Raw genomic sequence first — 17,078 nt, 5'->3', positions numbered from 1 at the left:
TTTGGTCGTTTTTCTTGTGTTTTAAAGGACTGTTTTCATTATTAAATGGCTAAATGGCTGCTTAATTCTTATTCCTCTAATTTTGTAATTGATTAATGTATTATAAAGTTTGGAAAGCTGAGACCTCCTAGGTGTTGGTGAGCTATAATAGATGGCACCCTTCATCGTTGATAGGCAGCTAGGTGTAAGTTCGCAATAATTGGAAAGTGAAATGTGTTTTCGCTGTATGCTACTGGGTGAGTGAAAAACAGAAAACAGCATCGCATATCTTCCCAGTATATTATCTGTAGCTTCTGAGAGATAAGGTAAGGCATTAATGTCCCAAAGCAAGCAAATAAATAAAATGGAAGATAGGAAATACCTTGAGAGAAAATACACTGCTACTCCAGCTTCTATATAATTCTCATTTGTAGTTGCTCCCCCATTCCTCCTGGGAACTCCATTTTCTCATTCAGGGAGGAAGAGAAAGATTTTACACAAACCTAAATGATGGATTAAGATTACCTTTTGATGGATTGGCAGAAAGAGACTGGTTGCTCTGACTGATTAGTGGACATGGCAGTTTGAAAGCCAAATACACCATCCATTTGATAGCCAAGGGCTCATTTCCATCCTGCTTGAAACTTAATGGAATGGCATGTACATTAGCAGCTTGGTCGTGTTTATCTTTTCAGCTTATCAAAGGTGGAGGGATATGATTAAAATTTCCCTTTAACATAGAGCAGCTGTTGTAATTCACTTGGAAATGTCAGAACTGATTATGGCTTAGTGGTATTTAGGTGCTGTATAGGATTATTATACTCCTGTGGAGTGTAATGTTGATCTAAGAACTTCATTCAATCTTTAAGAAGAAGAAGAAGAGAGAGAAAAGGCTTACTCCACATCAAGGCTACTACAGCAGACAGAGTAGTCTCTGCTTAATCAAGGATTACTCTAGAGTTATCTCTTAATAAAGGTTTTAGATATTGGAATTGGAGAACAGGATCACTTGCACTTTCCTGTTCTCTCTCCACTCTAGCACAAATCCTACTCATCCCCTTTTCATCGGGATGTTCATGTAATGTGCCCTTATAAGGCCGGTTCTGACAAGATGTCTGATCAAGCAAGTCATGGAGAGTAGCTCCTTCCTTTGTAAAGCTGTGCTATGGTATGAATGAACAGCCCATGGAATGTTTCCCCATTACAGCCTAACCTGCTGTATCCATGGAAACCAGCTCTTCACTAATCTGCCACTGCAACTATTACTGGAGGCTGATCCCCTCTTTGAATGGTGAGATCACTATATGAATGCAATGCATCTCCTGAATTGGTGATTTAACTTAGCACTTAGCATTGGGGTTAAATTCATGGTCCAATTGACTCAGCTTCACCCAAGTCCCCTCCCCCCAAATTGTCACACTCTGGAGAAGATGGAATACAATAGGCATACATATGCCAAATCAATAATAGCAATAGCATTTAAATTTATACACTGCCCCCTAGTGCTTTACAGCATTCTCTAAGCAGTTTACAAAGTCAGCATATGTATCCCCAACAATCTGGGTCACAGGTGTCAAACAGGTGTTGCTGGATCATGTTGCCAACAGATGATGTTTTGCAACATTTTCCCCATTCGCTGAGCTGGGGTGGACATGGCCTGCATTGACGCATTCAATGCAGATTGACGGTTTGATCTGGGTGTTCATTTTACTAACCTCAGCAGGATGGAAGGTTGAGCCAACCTTGAGCGGGTCAGGATCAAACTCCTGACTGTGAGCAGAGTTAGCCTGCATTCTAACCACTGCATCAGATGAGGCAGGATGAAGGAACATCAGACCAGTGACGTGCGGTGAGGTTTATGGCTGGTGAGGCTGGTGATGTCATCAAACCGCGTGGTTGCTCCGATCACATGGACGCAGCCCGACTGGAGAAGTTTCTCTTCTCAGAAATGTCAGGAAGGGACAGGCAGGCTGCCACAGCGCCACTGAGAAGACATTTCTGAGAAGAGAAACTTCTCCTTTCTCCTCCTCCCCCCCCCCACTCCCTTCTAGCACTGATGATGTTACCTAGGCATTTTTTTGCATCGGGCGAGCCCGGGATCCTTGCAAGGGGAATGGGACCACATGTGCAGGAGGCTCCTCAGCGCCAGCCTCAGATCAGCGCAGCCGCGGTCCCCTTCCCCTGCACACGTGGTCCCATTCCCCTCCTACCTGAGCCAACATGAAGGCGACTGTGGCTGCGCTGATCTGAGGGTGGAGCTGAGGAGCCTCCTGCACACGTAGTCCCATTCCCCTTGCAAGGATCCCGGGCTCGCCCGATGCAAAAAATGATGAGATCGGCGCACTTGGGGCTGCTGCTGCAATGTCCAGGGAGGCTAAACCAAGCCGCGCGCCTCTCCCAGCCACTTTCACGGCTCTGCCTCCCCTGCCTCCCCTGACTGCACATCACTGCATCAGGCATTATATTTATATTTCTTCTGCTAGAAGTCTTCAAAAGATAAGTTTAGATTAGTAACTATTAGGGAGACAGTCTTTTCCATGGTGGAATCATACCTCTTCAATGTCCTCTCCAAAGTGTTGTTCCAAATATACAAACTGGGGGAGGAGGGCATTAAAAAGGAACCTAGCAATTACAGGCCCATATTGTGACTAAAAGATTCTCTTGAGTAGGTGAGTAGGTTGTGTTTGACCTGGGGGGGGGGGGCAGCGTGTGTGTGGCCAGGGTAGGCATGGATAGCTTGACACCATTCATGTCGGGGATGCCTGTGGAGGCTTAAGTGGTCTGCCAGTGAAAATGACTCCTGAGCTCCGTTTTCGGCCGTGCAAGCCTCCTCCAACTCTCTGCCAGCAAAAACAAAGCTTGGGAGAGCCGCATGTGACCCTTGCAAGCTTTGTTTTTGCTAGCAGAGGCACTGCAGGCCAGTACTTAGCTGCTTCCAAGGTGGCCCTGTGGGCCAGATCTAAGCAGCCTATGGGCCAGATCCAGCCCTGAACCTTGAGTTTGACACCCTTGCTTTAGACAGAGTCAGTCTTGAACCATAAAATTATAAAATATGTCAGTAAGGAGAAACAATTGTTTGCTGGCTTTATAGACCTTGTTGCAGCATTTAACACAATAGAGAAATAATTTGGAGGTAATTGACTGTCCTTAATGTGGAACCCAAGACTGCTGACACTCATCTTACGTTTTGGGGTTAATAGAGCTATGACGAATAGGACTGATCCTCAGAAATGGGTAAGACAAGAGTGAATACTTGCACAGCTGCTGTTCAGTCTATATATTAACAACCAAGAAGGCCCTGAAGATCCTGAAGAACATGTGCCTAAGGTACTTAGCACACTTTGCTATTATTAATAAAAATTAAATTAGATTAATAAATCACAGTTATCCAGATTCTTTAGCCCCAATTATTGGAGATGAACTTTGGAATAGAGTAGAGTAGAGTAGAGTAGCGTAGCGTAGCGTAGCATAACATAGCATAGCATAGCATAGCATAGAGTTGTAAGGGACCTTGGAGGTCTTCTAGTCCAACTCTCTCCTCAGACAGGAAACCTATACCATTTCAGACAAATGGTTGTCCAATCTCTTCTTTAAAACTTCCAGTGTTGGAGCATTCACAACTTCTGGAGTCAAGTTTTTCCAGTTATTAATTGTTATAATTGTCAGGAAATTTCTTCTTAGTTCTAGATTGCTTCTCTTCTTGATTAGTTTCCACCCATTGCAGGTGAAACAGAGCTTTAATAATAGCAGGTAAGAAGGGGAAGAAAAAGGAAAACGGGGTAGAAATGAAAGGGGGAAAACCGTTTAGCCTACTGGTTCTTGTGATAGTTAGTCTTTATAGGAAATCTTGAATGGAGTAGATTGGCAGCTTTTAAATGAGGATGCTTAATTTTATAATTCAATTGATGATGCAAATGTTTAAACATCCCATTAATGTAGGCTGTGACATGTCCCACTGCATCTAGCTCCTTTAGTCAGAAAAGCCTACAGCATTTAATAATACTTCCTGCTTCTCAAGAAAATGAATAACAATGTTGTGTTCACTCAAACAGATTTTCCTTAATCCTTTCAGAATACTTTATGAAATTTGGTGGGTTGTATTTACTCTTGTGCATTTCCAGTTAGTGACAGAGAAAGCTGGGGAGAACAAATTCTTATCCAATTGATATTTAATAAGGAAGAAAACCCCACCAAGAAAGATTCAGAAGGGAGGCAGCTTTTTCCTCCCTGTCTTCTTAGTTATTAATATTCATAATTCAAGGGCAAGAAGTGTGTTAATAGATAGGTTTTTCTTGTACAATTAACATATTCAAAGCTAACAGCTGCTAGGTGGTAGACACAGTAATTGGCCCTGAACTCCTGGACAGTTTTATGCCAAAGAAGTGCATGCATGTACTATGCATTCCTAACAATGGAGCTGATAATGAATCTTCTTCATATAAAGAAGCTCAGTGCTGATCCTTAATGCAGGGGTCTCCAACCAGAAGTGGTATTCAGCCGATTTGGACCGGTTTGGGTGAACCAGTAGCTCCGGCAATCAGCTGGCCCCTCCCACCTGCTCCTGCCTATCCGGTCCTTTATTTCCTGCTTTCTAGCTCATCTCAATCGTGCGGCACAGCTGATTTCCCCCCCCTTTGCTGTTTTACTTACTGTTGTTAACTTGGAAGGTAAGCAGCTGAACTTCTAAATGCTCCATTTCCAATGCTGTGTGCAAGCGCTTTAGGCGCACTTGAAGTGTGCACTCATCGAACCGGTTGGTAAACTGGCAGCATCCCACCACTGTTTCCAACCTTGGCAACTTTAAGCCTGGTGGACTTCAACTCCCAGAGACCCCTGTTTTAATGTACATTGAAAGACAGACTTAAGGTACTTTCATAAGGAGGACTACATGAAACATACAGTAGCTCCAAATTAAATCCTGCAAGGCAATGTTTTCTTTATTTCCTTATTACGTCCTAAATTGTAGGAGTCGACTTTCTAAGGACTGGATCCAAATGCTAAACCAAGAAGTGATTTCTGACTTCCAATGTTCTGCATGCATCAGTTCCATAAAGCCAATAGCATCGAAATACACAGTGAGAAATAGCTTATGTGCAGTGTTCCCATATGTATTTCTAAGTCATCTTTAGATGTTATTGGAGTGGCATGGTGGCTCAGTGGTTAAGACACTGGACTTCTCAGCTGGAAAGCCAGAAGGCTAGGCTCAAGACCTGAGTGCCACACGATAGGGTAGCTCCAATCTTCTTCCCCAGCTCCTGCTTGCCTAGCAGTTCAAAAGCATGCAAATGTAAATAGATAAATAGGTACCACACACACACACACACACACACACACACACACACACACACACACACGTGTGTGTGTGTTACAACCCCTGGTATGCCCAAATATGGGAGGCACAAATACAACATATATATATATATATATATATATATATATATATATATGTATGTATGTATGTATGTATGTATGTATGTATGTATGTATGTATGTATGTATATGTATATGTATATGTATATGTATATGTATATGTATATGTATATGTATATGTATATGTATATGTATATGTATATGTATATGCAGTGACGTGCAGTCAGGTGAGGCAAGTGAGGCACAGCCTCACCACTCTCATCATGGAAAAAAAAAGTAAAAGGAAAAAGCTGAGCTAGTTACTGCCTCACCGTGGATGACTCTGCTTAACTGTTAAAAAAAGCTGGAAAAGGTACGTGTGGGTTGGAGGGAGGGGGAGGAATTCAAACTTCATCCTCCTGGTGCTGTGCAGGGCTTTGGGCAAAGGACCCTGGCTCGCTTGTGCTCTCCCTCCCCAAGAGTAGTTTGATTGCAGGCAGAGCCACGTTGTGGGGCCAGTGTGTGTGCTACAGCATGGCTCTTTGCCTGGCTTCCTGCCTCCTCCTGTGGTCTCCTCACTGGTGCTCTCCCTCCCCAAGTGTAGTGACTTCCTCCCCAGGCCCCCATTCATTTCTCTCTCTCACACACACAGCTGGATAAAACTATATAAAAATCTAGCCCAGCTTCACTGATTACAAGTTTGAAAAGGCAACGTGGCTCCGCCTGCAATCAAACTACACTTGGGGAGGGAGAGCACAAGCGAGCACTGAGGAGACCACAGGAGGAGGCAGGAAACCAGGCAAAGAGCCATGCTGTAGTACACACACTTCCCCCCAGCCTCTTTCTTTTGGAAGGCTCAGATCGGCTCCCCTCCGGTTTCTCTGCCTCTTCTCTCACCCCAGCCTGCCAGCAGGAGGTGGTGGGTGGGCTTTATTGTGTTCCAGGCATTTCCCACCCAGACAGCAGGCTGCATTTGCAATGGTGGAGGTGTTTGGGAAAGGCAGCAGGGGAATGGGGGGATGGCAGAGGAGCTGCTTTCAAGCCACTGGAAAAGAAATCCAATCCAACTTTTGTGTGTGGGGGGGTTTGTTTGAGAGTGAGTGAAAGAGGGAAGGGGTAGGAGAGATAGTCCAATCCAACTTCTGTGTGTGTGTGTGTGTGTGTGTGTGTGTGTGTGTTTGAGAGAGGGGGAGGAAGGGAGAGAGGGGGGAAGGAGGGGAAGGAGAAGAAAAAGAAAAAGAAAGAAGGTGCAAAGGAGAAAAACAAATGCTGTCGCTTTAAATTGGAACTGAGCATGCCTGGCTGTGGAATTCTGGGAGTTGAAGTCCACAAGTCTAAAAATATTTGAAACCCAGCACTGTGTCAGTGCCTCACCAGTCATAAACCTCACCGCACGTCACTGTGTATATGTATATGTATATGTATATGTATATGTATATGTATATGTATATGTATATGTATATGTATATGTATATGTATATGTATTTGTGTTACAACCCCTGGTATGCCTAAATATGGGAGGAAGGTCACTACTCCCTCTTTCTGTCCTTTGGCTCATCACAGAAGACCATGCAGGCAGAAAATATTGATTTATCAGTACAAATACAACACACACACACAAAAACACACACGTGTGTGTGTGTGTGTATAAATTTTCAAAACAGACACAACACAAAGAATCTTCCTTTTTTACATACTGTAGAAAGTGTATCAGTTGGTTACAAAAGACTTTCGTGCATCTCTTCCGCAGTCATCAACCATAATTAACAGTCACTCATGCACTGGTGACGTCTCGTCTGGACTACTGCAATGCTCTCTACATGGGGCTCCCCTTGAGATGTACCCGAAGACTACAGCTAGTTCAGAATGCGGCCACGCGGGCCATCATGGGGAGTACTAGGTACTCCCACATAACACCTTTCCTGCGCGAGCTGCACTGGCTACCTGTGGTTTTTCAGGTGCGTTTCAAGGTGTTGATCACCATCTTCAAAGCACTCCATGGCACAGGGCCTAGTTACCTGTGGGATCGCATTCTACCACATACATCCCTGCGACCAATTCGCTCACACAGGGAGGGTCTCCTCCGGGTGCCGTCCACCAAGCAATGCCAACGGGTGGCACCTAGGAGTAGAGCCTTCTCTGTGATGGGCCCAACCCTCTGGAATGACCTCCCCCCCGATATTAGAACTACTACCGACTTCTGCTCCTTCCGACAAAAACTTAAGACTCACCTGTTCCGACTAGCCGGCCTGGCCCACTTATAGTTCTACTCTTACCTCCTGGCGGATATTTTATTTGGGATAGCTTTTAAGGTTAATGTTTTTAACTTTTTAAATTTTTTTTAAAATTTTAATCTAACTTAACTAAATTGTACAGGGAACTTCTACTACCTCCTCCAGTCCTATGTTTAATTTATTTATTGTATACTTATAACATGTATATTTACTGTTCAACTATTTTAATATGACTGTACACCGCCCCGAGTCTCTTTTGAGAGAGGGGCGGTCTAGAAATCCAATAAAGTTAAGTTAAGTTAAGTTAATTCATATTAACTCAAGTATTTTAACTCAGATATATTTATACATATTACCATCATCATACCTCCATTTTCATTTGACTATAATTGTTTAAACGTCCATCATAAAATATATCAAGATTTAAACATAACCACATATTGTCATTTCATTTGCTATTTCTAATATCCTCCAATAACACCGAATCCTTATGGCCTATTCTGGCTAAACATCCATAATATTTAGTAACAAAAATTTCTAATCCTCCTTTCCAAATCACTGTTTGCAATTTACATCCACTTTCCTTATGTTGTACCCATGCATATATATATACCTTGTTATCATTATCCCTCCTTTATTTGACTGTGTCCTTTATCATAACATTTTCCCCCTAATAAACAAAACTTAACTAAATTTAACTTAGTTCTTTTTTATTAACCTTTATATATAAACAAAAAAATCCTAATCTTCCTTTCATAGGTACCATTCAATATTCATATCCAATTATTACTTATCATAGCAATACATATGTATACATTACTATCATTATCAATTATTTATTTAACTACATCTATTGTCACTAAATTTCACTAAATTTAACTAGTTTTAGATTATACTCTTTCATCTATCAATCTGTATCTTTCCAGTAGCAAAACAATCTCATGTCTTCTTCCATTTGTGGTATCAGTCCTCTAATCATCTCCTTAATCAAATTTGTATGGACTCCTCTTTGCATCTCATGTAATTTCGATCCCCTTCTTCTGTTTCCTTAATCAGCTTATCTTAATTGTCAATGGTGTTTTCAATAATGTTGCTAACAAAATTTCTCTCTTTAAATCCATAAATTCTTTTATTTTTTCTTCTTCTGTATCTTGTCATCTGGGGTAGAGTTCCCCTCCATTTAATTCCTCTTTCCGTATTCCACTCCATTTCCAGACACAAACCAATCACCATAGATATCAGCAGATTTAATTTCTTTGTAGTCATTTTTCTCTTCGGTTTTTAGGACTCTAACCTCCACTTTTTCCACTTGATAAACATCTCCAACTTCTTCATCATATTTTACTATTAGATGCTCTAGATTTTCCAACTTCTTCTCCATCCTCTCAAATGTGTTTGATAATTTCTGAATTTCTAACAATATCTTTTGCAAACTTAAAGTTTCTTTCTGCTGTTGAGATTGTGCCATTATCTCCAGCTGACAAACACTGCTGCTCTGGCTTGGAAGGTTTTTACAAGATTAAGCATAAATTCACAATAAGGTCTTGTTTTTACTTTTATCTGGTTAAAGATATGCTTCAAAGGAACATCTGTATGCTTTTCTTCTTATCACTCTCTATAGACAAAACAGTGAGACCTTGAAGTGACAAGCAAGAATAATCAGTGAGTAAAGTAAAAGTGCTTTGTTTCCAATACACAAACCTCCAGCCACCAAGTAGCAGTGTCGTCTTACCCTCTGTTACAATTTTCTTTGTTGCTTTTTGTATCTTTTTTATTCCAAGTTTTTTAAAAAATCAAATTCTTGAATGAAATAGAGAAGAAAAAGGGAAAAACACACTCAGTAATGAAGAAGGAGGATTTTAGTCAATAGGTTGCAAAAAATAATAATGAAAAAAGAAGAAGAAAACTTAATTCATTCATTTTAAAAGGCTTGCATAAATTATATCCATGAACATAGCATTTAAAAAGTAAGATAACCCACTGTCCAAAACCATTCCAAACTTAATTCTGCCACTTATTTCTTCTGTTCTCAAATTTAAATTAACTTTAAGTTTTTTATAGGCAGTTTCTTTTAAAATGGTAAAAATTCCTCACCAGCTGGGAACACTTTCTCTTTCCGTATCCTTCTGTTTCGGAGCTGCCCTGACATCATCAGCCTGATGGCTGGACTTTTTGTTGCTGGGTTGAAGAACTTCTCTTGGATCGATCAGGGACTTTGCGATATCCCTGAGATCAGGAAGACATATTCTTTCTGTTCACTGTCTCTGCAGGACGGTTTAGGTGCAATTGGACCACCCAGCAGCAAAAGTATCGGCTGCGGTCTCGGAGCATCGAGACCGCATGTCTGTATCGTCGCAACTTTGGCTCCTCCTCCAAATGGGTACCACTTCTGTGGGAAGGTAATAGTGTTCCATGGTGTCATGCTTTCCATTATGGAAATGTCTTTGGACAGCACTGGCTCAATGGCCTTGAAACAGAGATGAATGCCACCTCCTAGAGTTGGCAATGACTAGCGGAGTAAAATCTGCTTTAACTTTTTTATCTTTAAAAAAAAAAGATATTATGGCTTTGGCTTTGAAGGGGGAAAAGCGTAGGACATTTCCACAGCATCTGTTGCCATTGTGAAGCACCTTGATATTTTTTCTCATTAAATATTGAATATTATGCCACCCTACCAGTTACTTTGGAGGGAGAGAGAAGGGAGGGAGGAAGAGAGGAGGGGGGAGAGAGAGAGAGAGATAGAACATCATAGCAATAGCACTTATATACCACTTCACAGTGCTTTATAGCCCTCTCTAAGTGGTTTACAGGGTCAGCCTATTGCCCCCAACAATCTGGGTCCTCATTTTACCCATTTTGGAAGGATGGAAGGCTGAGTCAATCTTGAGCCTGGTGATATTTGAACTGCCAAATTGCAGGCAGCTGGCAGTCAGCAGAAGTAGCCTGCAGCACTGCACTCTAACCACTGTGCCATTACCTTGTGGTAATGAGGTTTTAAATGTTTGCTTCAATGAAGGAATGATAAAGGAGTAAGAAAAACCCTGGCTTTTCAGACTTATCACTTGCTAGATTAGAAGATACCTCTGTTGTAGTGGATTGAACCTCTTAGTGGGGGGGGGGGGTGTTCCTTATCTCTTTCATTGAAGAGACCCCAACATGCTAGCCTAGTCTATTCATGAAGTTTAGGGTACTAGAATTAAACTCATATTTCTGATTGCTGGGGAAGTGATATATGAATATTGACAGTCTATGGTATACAGTAATCACTTGCTTTTCCAAATGTATTACTGTCAGTAGTGTTCATGGCAGTGGTTTTAATATTAAATTGAGCAAAAGCTCATGTGGCTTTAGTCCTAATTAACTGATTTTGCAGGAATCATATTTACTTCAATAGAAATCTTTTATTTATTGAAGTCTGGAATGTAATTTTATTGGTGGTATCATTCTTATTCCATATAATACATTAAAATAATTTATAACAAAAAAAAAGTAAACATAGCAAGGGCTAGCAAAAGACAAACATATTTCCTCGGTTGCCTAAAGTGAGAAAAAATGTAGAGTAAGCACATGGTTAAGCCTGCTCTTGAATTTAATATGACATAAAGATGCTTATCTTTGGATTGATTCTATCCAGAATCTACAGCTTGTTTATCCCCCAAAAGACCAACTGTGAATAATGATTTGTATTTTTTCCCCACTTTTTTTACAACAGTAAGTCAGCTCACCAGTTATTATTCCCAAAAAACCTGCTCAAAATGGAGTTTTCCACATATTTGCTACAATAACATTTGCTAAAGTGATGAAATTTACTCGGTCTAAACACATTTAATTCAATGTGATTAAGAATGCTTTTCATTAACAACTCAAGTATGTTTGCCTAAATTTGCTCATTTTTTATAAAAAATTCTTAGATTTTTGTTATTGTTTTGAAGAATGCTTTGGTTTTAGAATCATAGTTTTAAAAATTACCAAGATTTGAAGGCATTATAGTGATCAGCTACTATAGATTAGTCTCTGCTCAATTATAGAATCAATTACCAAGGCATCCTCAAGAGATGGCATCCAGCAAAAGAAAACCCACCACCCTTGAAGGTGTACAATGTTAGGTTTTGCTCAATATGATATCTTTCTGGCCAAACATTCTCATCTGAATGTTGAGTTTGCAAAAGAATCTACCTCTCCACCCTGAAGAGCTCTCCAATTGAAGAGCTGTTGAGGACAGACAGCCTCACTTAAAAAGGATACCTCTGTAACCAAGCATCAGTGACGTGCGGTGAGGTTTATGGCTGGTGAGGCTGGTGACGTCATCAGGAAGGCGGGGAATGGGACCACGTGTGCTGGAGGTTGAGGCTGCCTCAGCCTCCAGCACACGTAATCCCATTCCCCGCCTTCCTGAGCGTGCTCCGCCAGCTCGCGCTCCGCAGTCCTCGAAAGCGACTGGGGAACGACGAGAACCTTCCTGCCTCTGCTGGACTTTGCGCATCTGGGAGCGCCGACAACATTTCTGCCTCTGCAGCTCGTGGGTGCGAACAGAAGGAGGTAGCCAGAGTGGCGCTGAGGCAGTCCGGCGGGCGAGCAACCGAGGATCAGGCTGCCTGATCCTCCATCGCTTGCTCACTCGCTCTTTCGTCCGCCCGGACCACCTTGGCGTCGCTCTGGCTACATCCGTCCAGCCGCGCCCGGGAGCTGCAGAGGCAGAAATGTTGTTGCCGCTCCCGGATGACGAAGCCACGAAAGCAACTGGGGAATGATGAGAACCTTCCCCCAGTCGCTTTTGTGGCTTCGTCATCCGGGAGCGTCGACAACATTTCTGCCTCCGCAGCTCCTGGGCGCGGCCGGACGGATGTATATAATATTATGATAGATTTTATATGTGTGTGTGTGTGTGTGTGTGTGTGTGTGTGTGTGTGTGTGTATGTATGTATGTATGTATGTATGTATGTATATACATATAATATTATTTCATGAAGAGAGGTGAGGCTCTGCCTCCCTTGCCTCCCCTGACCGCACGTCCCTGCCAAGCATCCTAATGGTTGCGTTCAGGGGTGGGTTGCTGCCGACGTTACTGCCAGTTCGCAATCTGTGCCAGGCATGCACTGCATGTGCGTGCGCTGTTCAATAAACTGCGCACACGCAGTCATTAAAATTCAAAATGGCAACGCCCAAGCAGCAGCGAGGGAAATAGTTTGGGGGGGGGTGTCAGGCCTGGGTTGCTGCCGGTTCTGCGACCCAGGGCTGAATTCCTCTACTAGTTCGCCGAACCGGGCCGAACCGGCAACAACCAACCTCTGGTTGTGTTTGGAAAAATTGAGCTTCATATGTGGTTTCTAGACACTTGAGGCACGACTTCAGGAGAGAGCGTTGAGCTAAATGAGCAGTGGTTAGAATGCAGTATTGCAAGCTAATTCCGCCTACTGCCAGAGTTCGATTCTGACTGGCTGAAGGTTGACTCAGCTTTCCATCCTTCTGAGGTCAGTAAAATAAAGACCCAAATTGTTGGGGGGGGGGGGGGGCAATATGCTGACTTTTGTAAAGTGCTGAGAGAATGATGTAAAGCACTACGAAGCTGTGTATATAAGTACTACTGCTAAATGCACAGCCCAGTCCTCTATCAACATGGGGCTATGGTGTGAACAAGCCTGGAAAAATCATCCAGGAGCTGCCTGAGATCAGACCCTCAGGACTTCAAAGGTATGAAATGATGTTTTAATTCAATATGGGACTTTTTCTTTGTGAATATTTTTTTTTTAACAGAGATCTTGCAAACATCCTAAATCCCATCGCAGAATGCTGAAGCAGCCAATTCTTTAATTCAGAATTGCAGCTCTATTGGCTACCTACCATAAAGCGCCGTACAGTAATGCATCATATTTCCCATAGGGCAAATATTTATTTTCATCCTTGAAATATGAAGTAATACGGAGGGTGGCATAGATTAAACACACACATACTCAAAGTTATTTTGTGCTTCTAATAACATCCCCTGCTACTGCTCCTGATTCAGCATTTCTGGACTGAAATTATTTGTGCTGAGGAAAGCTGTGTAAAATCTAGATGGGGGGGGGGGGAACCACACAGTGGGGTTTTTAAAATTATTTTTACTTTGATGAAGAGATCCACATTTTGATTAGATAATACTTAGAGAACAAAGCCAGCGAGTAACTTAGATTGCCACGATTATTTCAAGCTTTGAAATGCCAAAACTTAATTTCACATCTATTTTTCAAATGGCATCCATACGTACCGGCTTGTCCTTAAAATTCATTTTAGCAAACCGAGCAGGGCAAAACAGGCAACATGTGATATCGGAAGACTTATTTATACAATATATACAAACTGTTAGACATATTCATTGGGCTCACCTGAAATTTAAATCCAGAATCAAATTAGGTCACTTTAGAGAACATTTCTGGCTCTTCGAAGTCAGATGAGATTTTCCCCAAATGGTACCTGACAGGTGTAACTTGACAGGAAACAGGATAACTATAAAATGTTTATAGCAGAGAGATATGCTTTGCAACTCTGCATTCTCTGATATGACTCACATAAACAGAAATAATTAATGCTTTATGTTACCTCCTGATTTTTATCCTCCAAATTAATACAGGTAGTCCTCGAATTACAACAGTCCATTTAATGACTGTTCAATGTTACAAAAACACAGGAAAAAGTGACTCATGACCATTTTTCACAGTTACAACCTTTGCAATTATCCCCATGACCATGTGATCAAAATTCAGATGCTTGGCAACTGGTTCATATTTATGACCGTTTCTGTCTCCCAAGATCATGTGATGCCTTTTTGCGACCTTTTATAATTTAACAAAATTGGAAGTGACCTTGAAAGTCTACTAGTCCAACCCCCTGCTTAGGCAGGAAACCCTATACCATTTTAGACACATGGTTATCTAATCTCTGCTTAAAAACTTCCAGTGTTGGAGCATTTACAATTTCTGGAGGCACGTTTTCCCACTGATTAATTGTTCTAACTATCAGGACATTTCTTCTTAGTTCTAGGTTGCTTCTCTTCTTGATTAGTTTCCACCCATTGCTTCTTGTCCTGCCCTCAGGTGCTTTGGAGAACAGCTTGACTCCCTCTTCTTTGTAGCAACCCCTAAGATATCGGAATACTGCTATCATGTCTTCTCCAGTCCTTCTTTTCATTAAACTAGACATACCCAGTTCCTGTATCCGTTCTTCATATGTTTTATCCTCCAGTCCCCTAATCATCTTTGTTGTTCTTCTCAACATCTTTTTTTACATCATGGCAACCAAAACTGGATGCAGTATTCCAAGTATGGCCTTACCAAGGCATTATAAAGAGGTAATAACACTTCACATGATCTCGATTCTATCCCTCTGTTTATGCAGCCTAAAACTATAGAACCTTCTGATAAGCAAAGTCAATGAGAAAGCCAGATTCACTTAACAACTGTGGCAAGAAAAGTTGTAAAATGGGCCAAAACTCATTTAACAAATGTCTTAACAAACATACATTTTGGGTTCAATTGTCATAAGTCGAGAACTGTCCATCAATTCCATCCATTTCCTACTCTTACATTTCTTTCGAATGTTTAATTTATTGTTTGCCCTCTTGTGGGAACTTAATATATGAATATTTCCTTTCCCATGCAATCCTTCCCACTTATACCTATGTATGATTTGGCAGTAGTCTGCTTCAGGATAATGTCTGACCATTGCAGCAATTCAGTCTGAGGCAGTGCTTCAACTTGGAAAAATAAGTCACCCTACCTTAATTTCTTAAACTGAAGCGTCCAAGTGGCATGACTTGATTTGGCTAGCTTTTCACTGTAATGGAAAAGGAGTGTATGTGCACCACTTACCTCCAAAACTGCTTTATTCTGGATGAAAAAAGTGCAGCTCTTTCACTCCAGTACTTCCAAGGCAAGTATTTCTTTAATTCAGGGTCTTCCCTGAAAGGGATCTTTGATCCAAATTTCTTTGAATCAAAGGCTTCTTTGAAGCTGTGGTGGTAAGGAGTTTCATTTGGAATCATTTGCACTTCCAATTGTTTTCCACCCCAAAGTTTTATTTGCAGGCACCTAGAAAGTAAAGCCTCCATAGCTTTTTGTATAATTTGAGCTATTTCCATGGGAAATAACTTTTAAAGAAAACCCCAGGAGTGAATAAAGATACTTTATTGTCACCCCTCCCATGTGCCTAGCTTTCTACGTCCATTGGGATTCCTCCCTAGATAAGATAGTATCATTATGCCGCCTGGCAACTGATTATTTTCTTTAAAAATGTATTCTATTCATTTGAATTTTGAAACAAAAATGCCACTTTTGGAAGGTGGCTAATATGTTTAGTGGCGGGGGTGGGGGTCAACAACCGCAGAGTTGTTCTGTTTTCAACAAAACATTAATGTGGACTCAAAGCCTAGATTAGGAGGATATTTTAAGCACTCTTACCCTTCAAGATGTAATGGCTCAGTGGCTAAGATGCTCAACTTGTTGATCAGAAAAGTCGGTAGTTCGGCGGTTCAAATCCCTAGTGCCACGTAACGGAGTGAGTGCTCAACCTAGCAGTTGGAAAGCATGTAAAAAATGCAAGTAAAAATTAGGGACCATCTTTGGTGGGAAGGTAATAGTGTTCTATGCGCCTTCAGCGTTTAGTCATGCAGGCCACATGACCACAGAGACGTCTTCGGACAAGTGCTGCTCTTCAGCTTTGAAACAGAGATGAGCACCACCCACTAGAGTCAGGAATGACTATCACATATGTGTGACGGGAACCTTTACCTTTACCCATCACTACTTAAAAAGAAACAAAACCTAAGAACTTAACTACATCTAATGTGCATTATGCTATATGATTCTTGGCTCTTAGAAGGAAGTCTGCTGCAGGATGTTTCTCTTTTAATATTTACAGGTGTATATACTACTTTTATTGTTTTATAAACAAACCCAACCTTCTGGTAAAGTCAGGCATAAAACAAACATCCAGGGCAGTGTTCTAATTATTGGAATACATCGGCTTGTACTGAATCTGGGGTAACGCATATGACTGAGAAGCAGCCTTTTAAATCATTATTCAGATTTGAGAACATTCTGAAATGAAATTAATCCTGCTGAAGGCTAGCAAATGGGCTTAATATGAGAATATGAACTCTGCAGCCTTTAAAGGCCACTACCGTTCTCAGACAAGTGCCCTTTAATTGACTTAGAAGGTCATCTGTATTGAATTTCACAGAGTAAATCTTGCAGTGGTACTTTTTATTGCCAAAAAGAACAGAGATTCTACTTTGAGGAACAACTTTATAGTAGTAGTGAGAGTGAACCAATTAGAAATGAAAAAAAAAAAAATACAATAAGGGCCTGCTCATCTTTTCTTCTTCTTGGTTCTTTGTGAGATATGCTTAGTAGAATCATCATCTCTTTGGGTTTAATCTGTATCTGATGAAAAATAACCCATAACTAGACATTTAGGTCTCTGAGGGAGACTAGCAAATGATGGCCTTTCTGATTTTCCTCAAGCCACGGTATACACTGCAAA

The sequence above is a fragment of the Natrix helvetica genome (genome assembly GCF_964273705.1).
Source record: "Natrix helvetica genome assembly, chromosome: 1".
NCBI classification, from domain to species: domain Eukaryota; kingdom Metazoa; phylum Chordata; class Lepidosauria; order Squamata; family Natricidae; genus Natrix; species Natrix helvetica.
Note: the sequence above shows the minus strand (reverse complement) of the source record.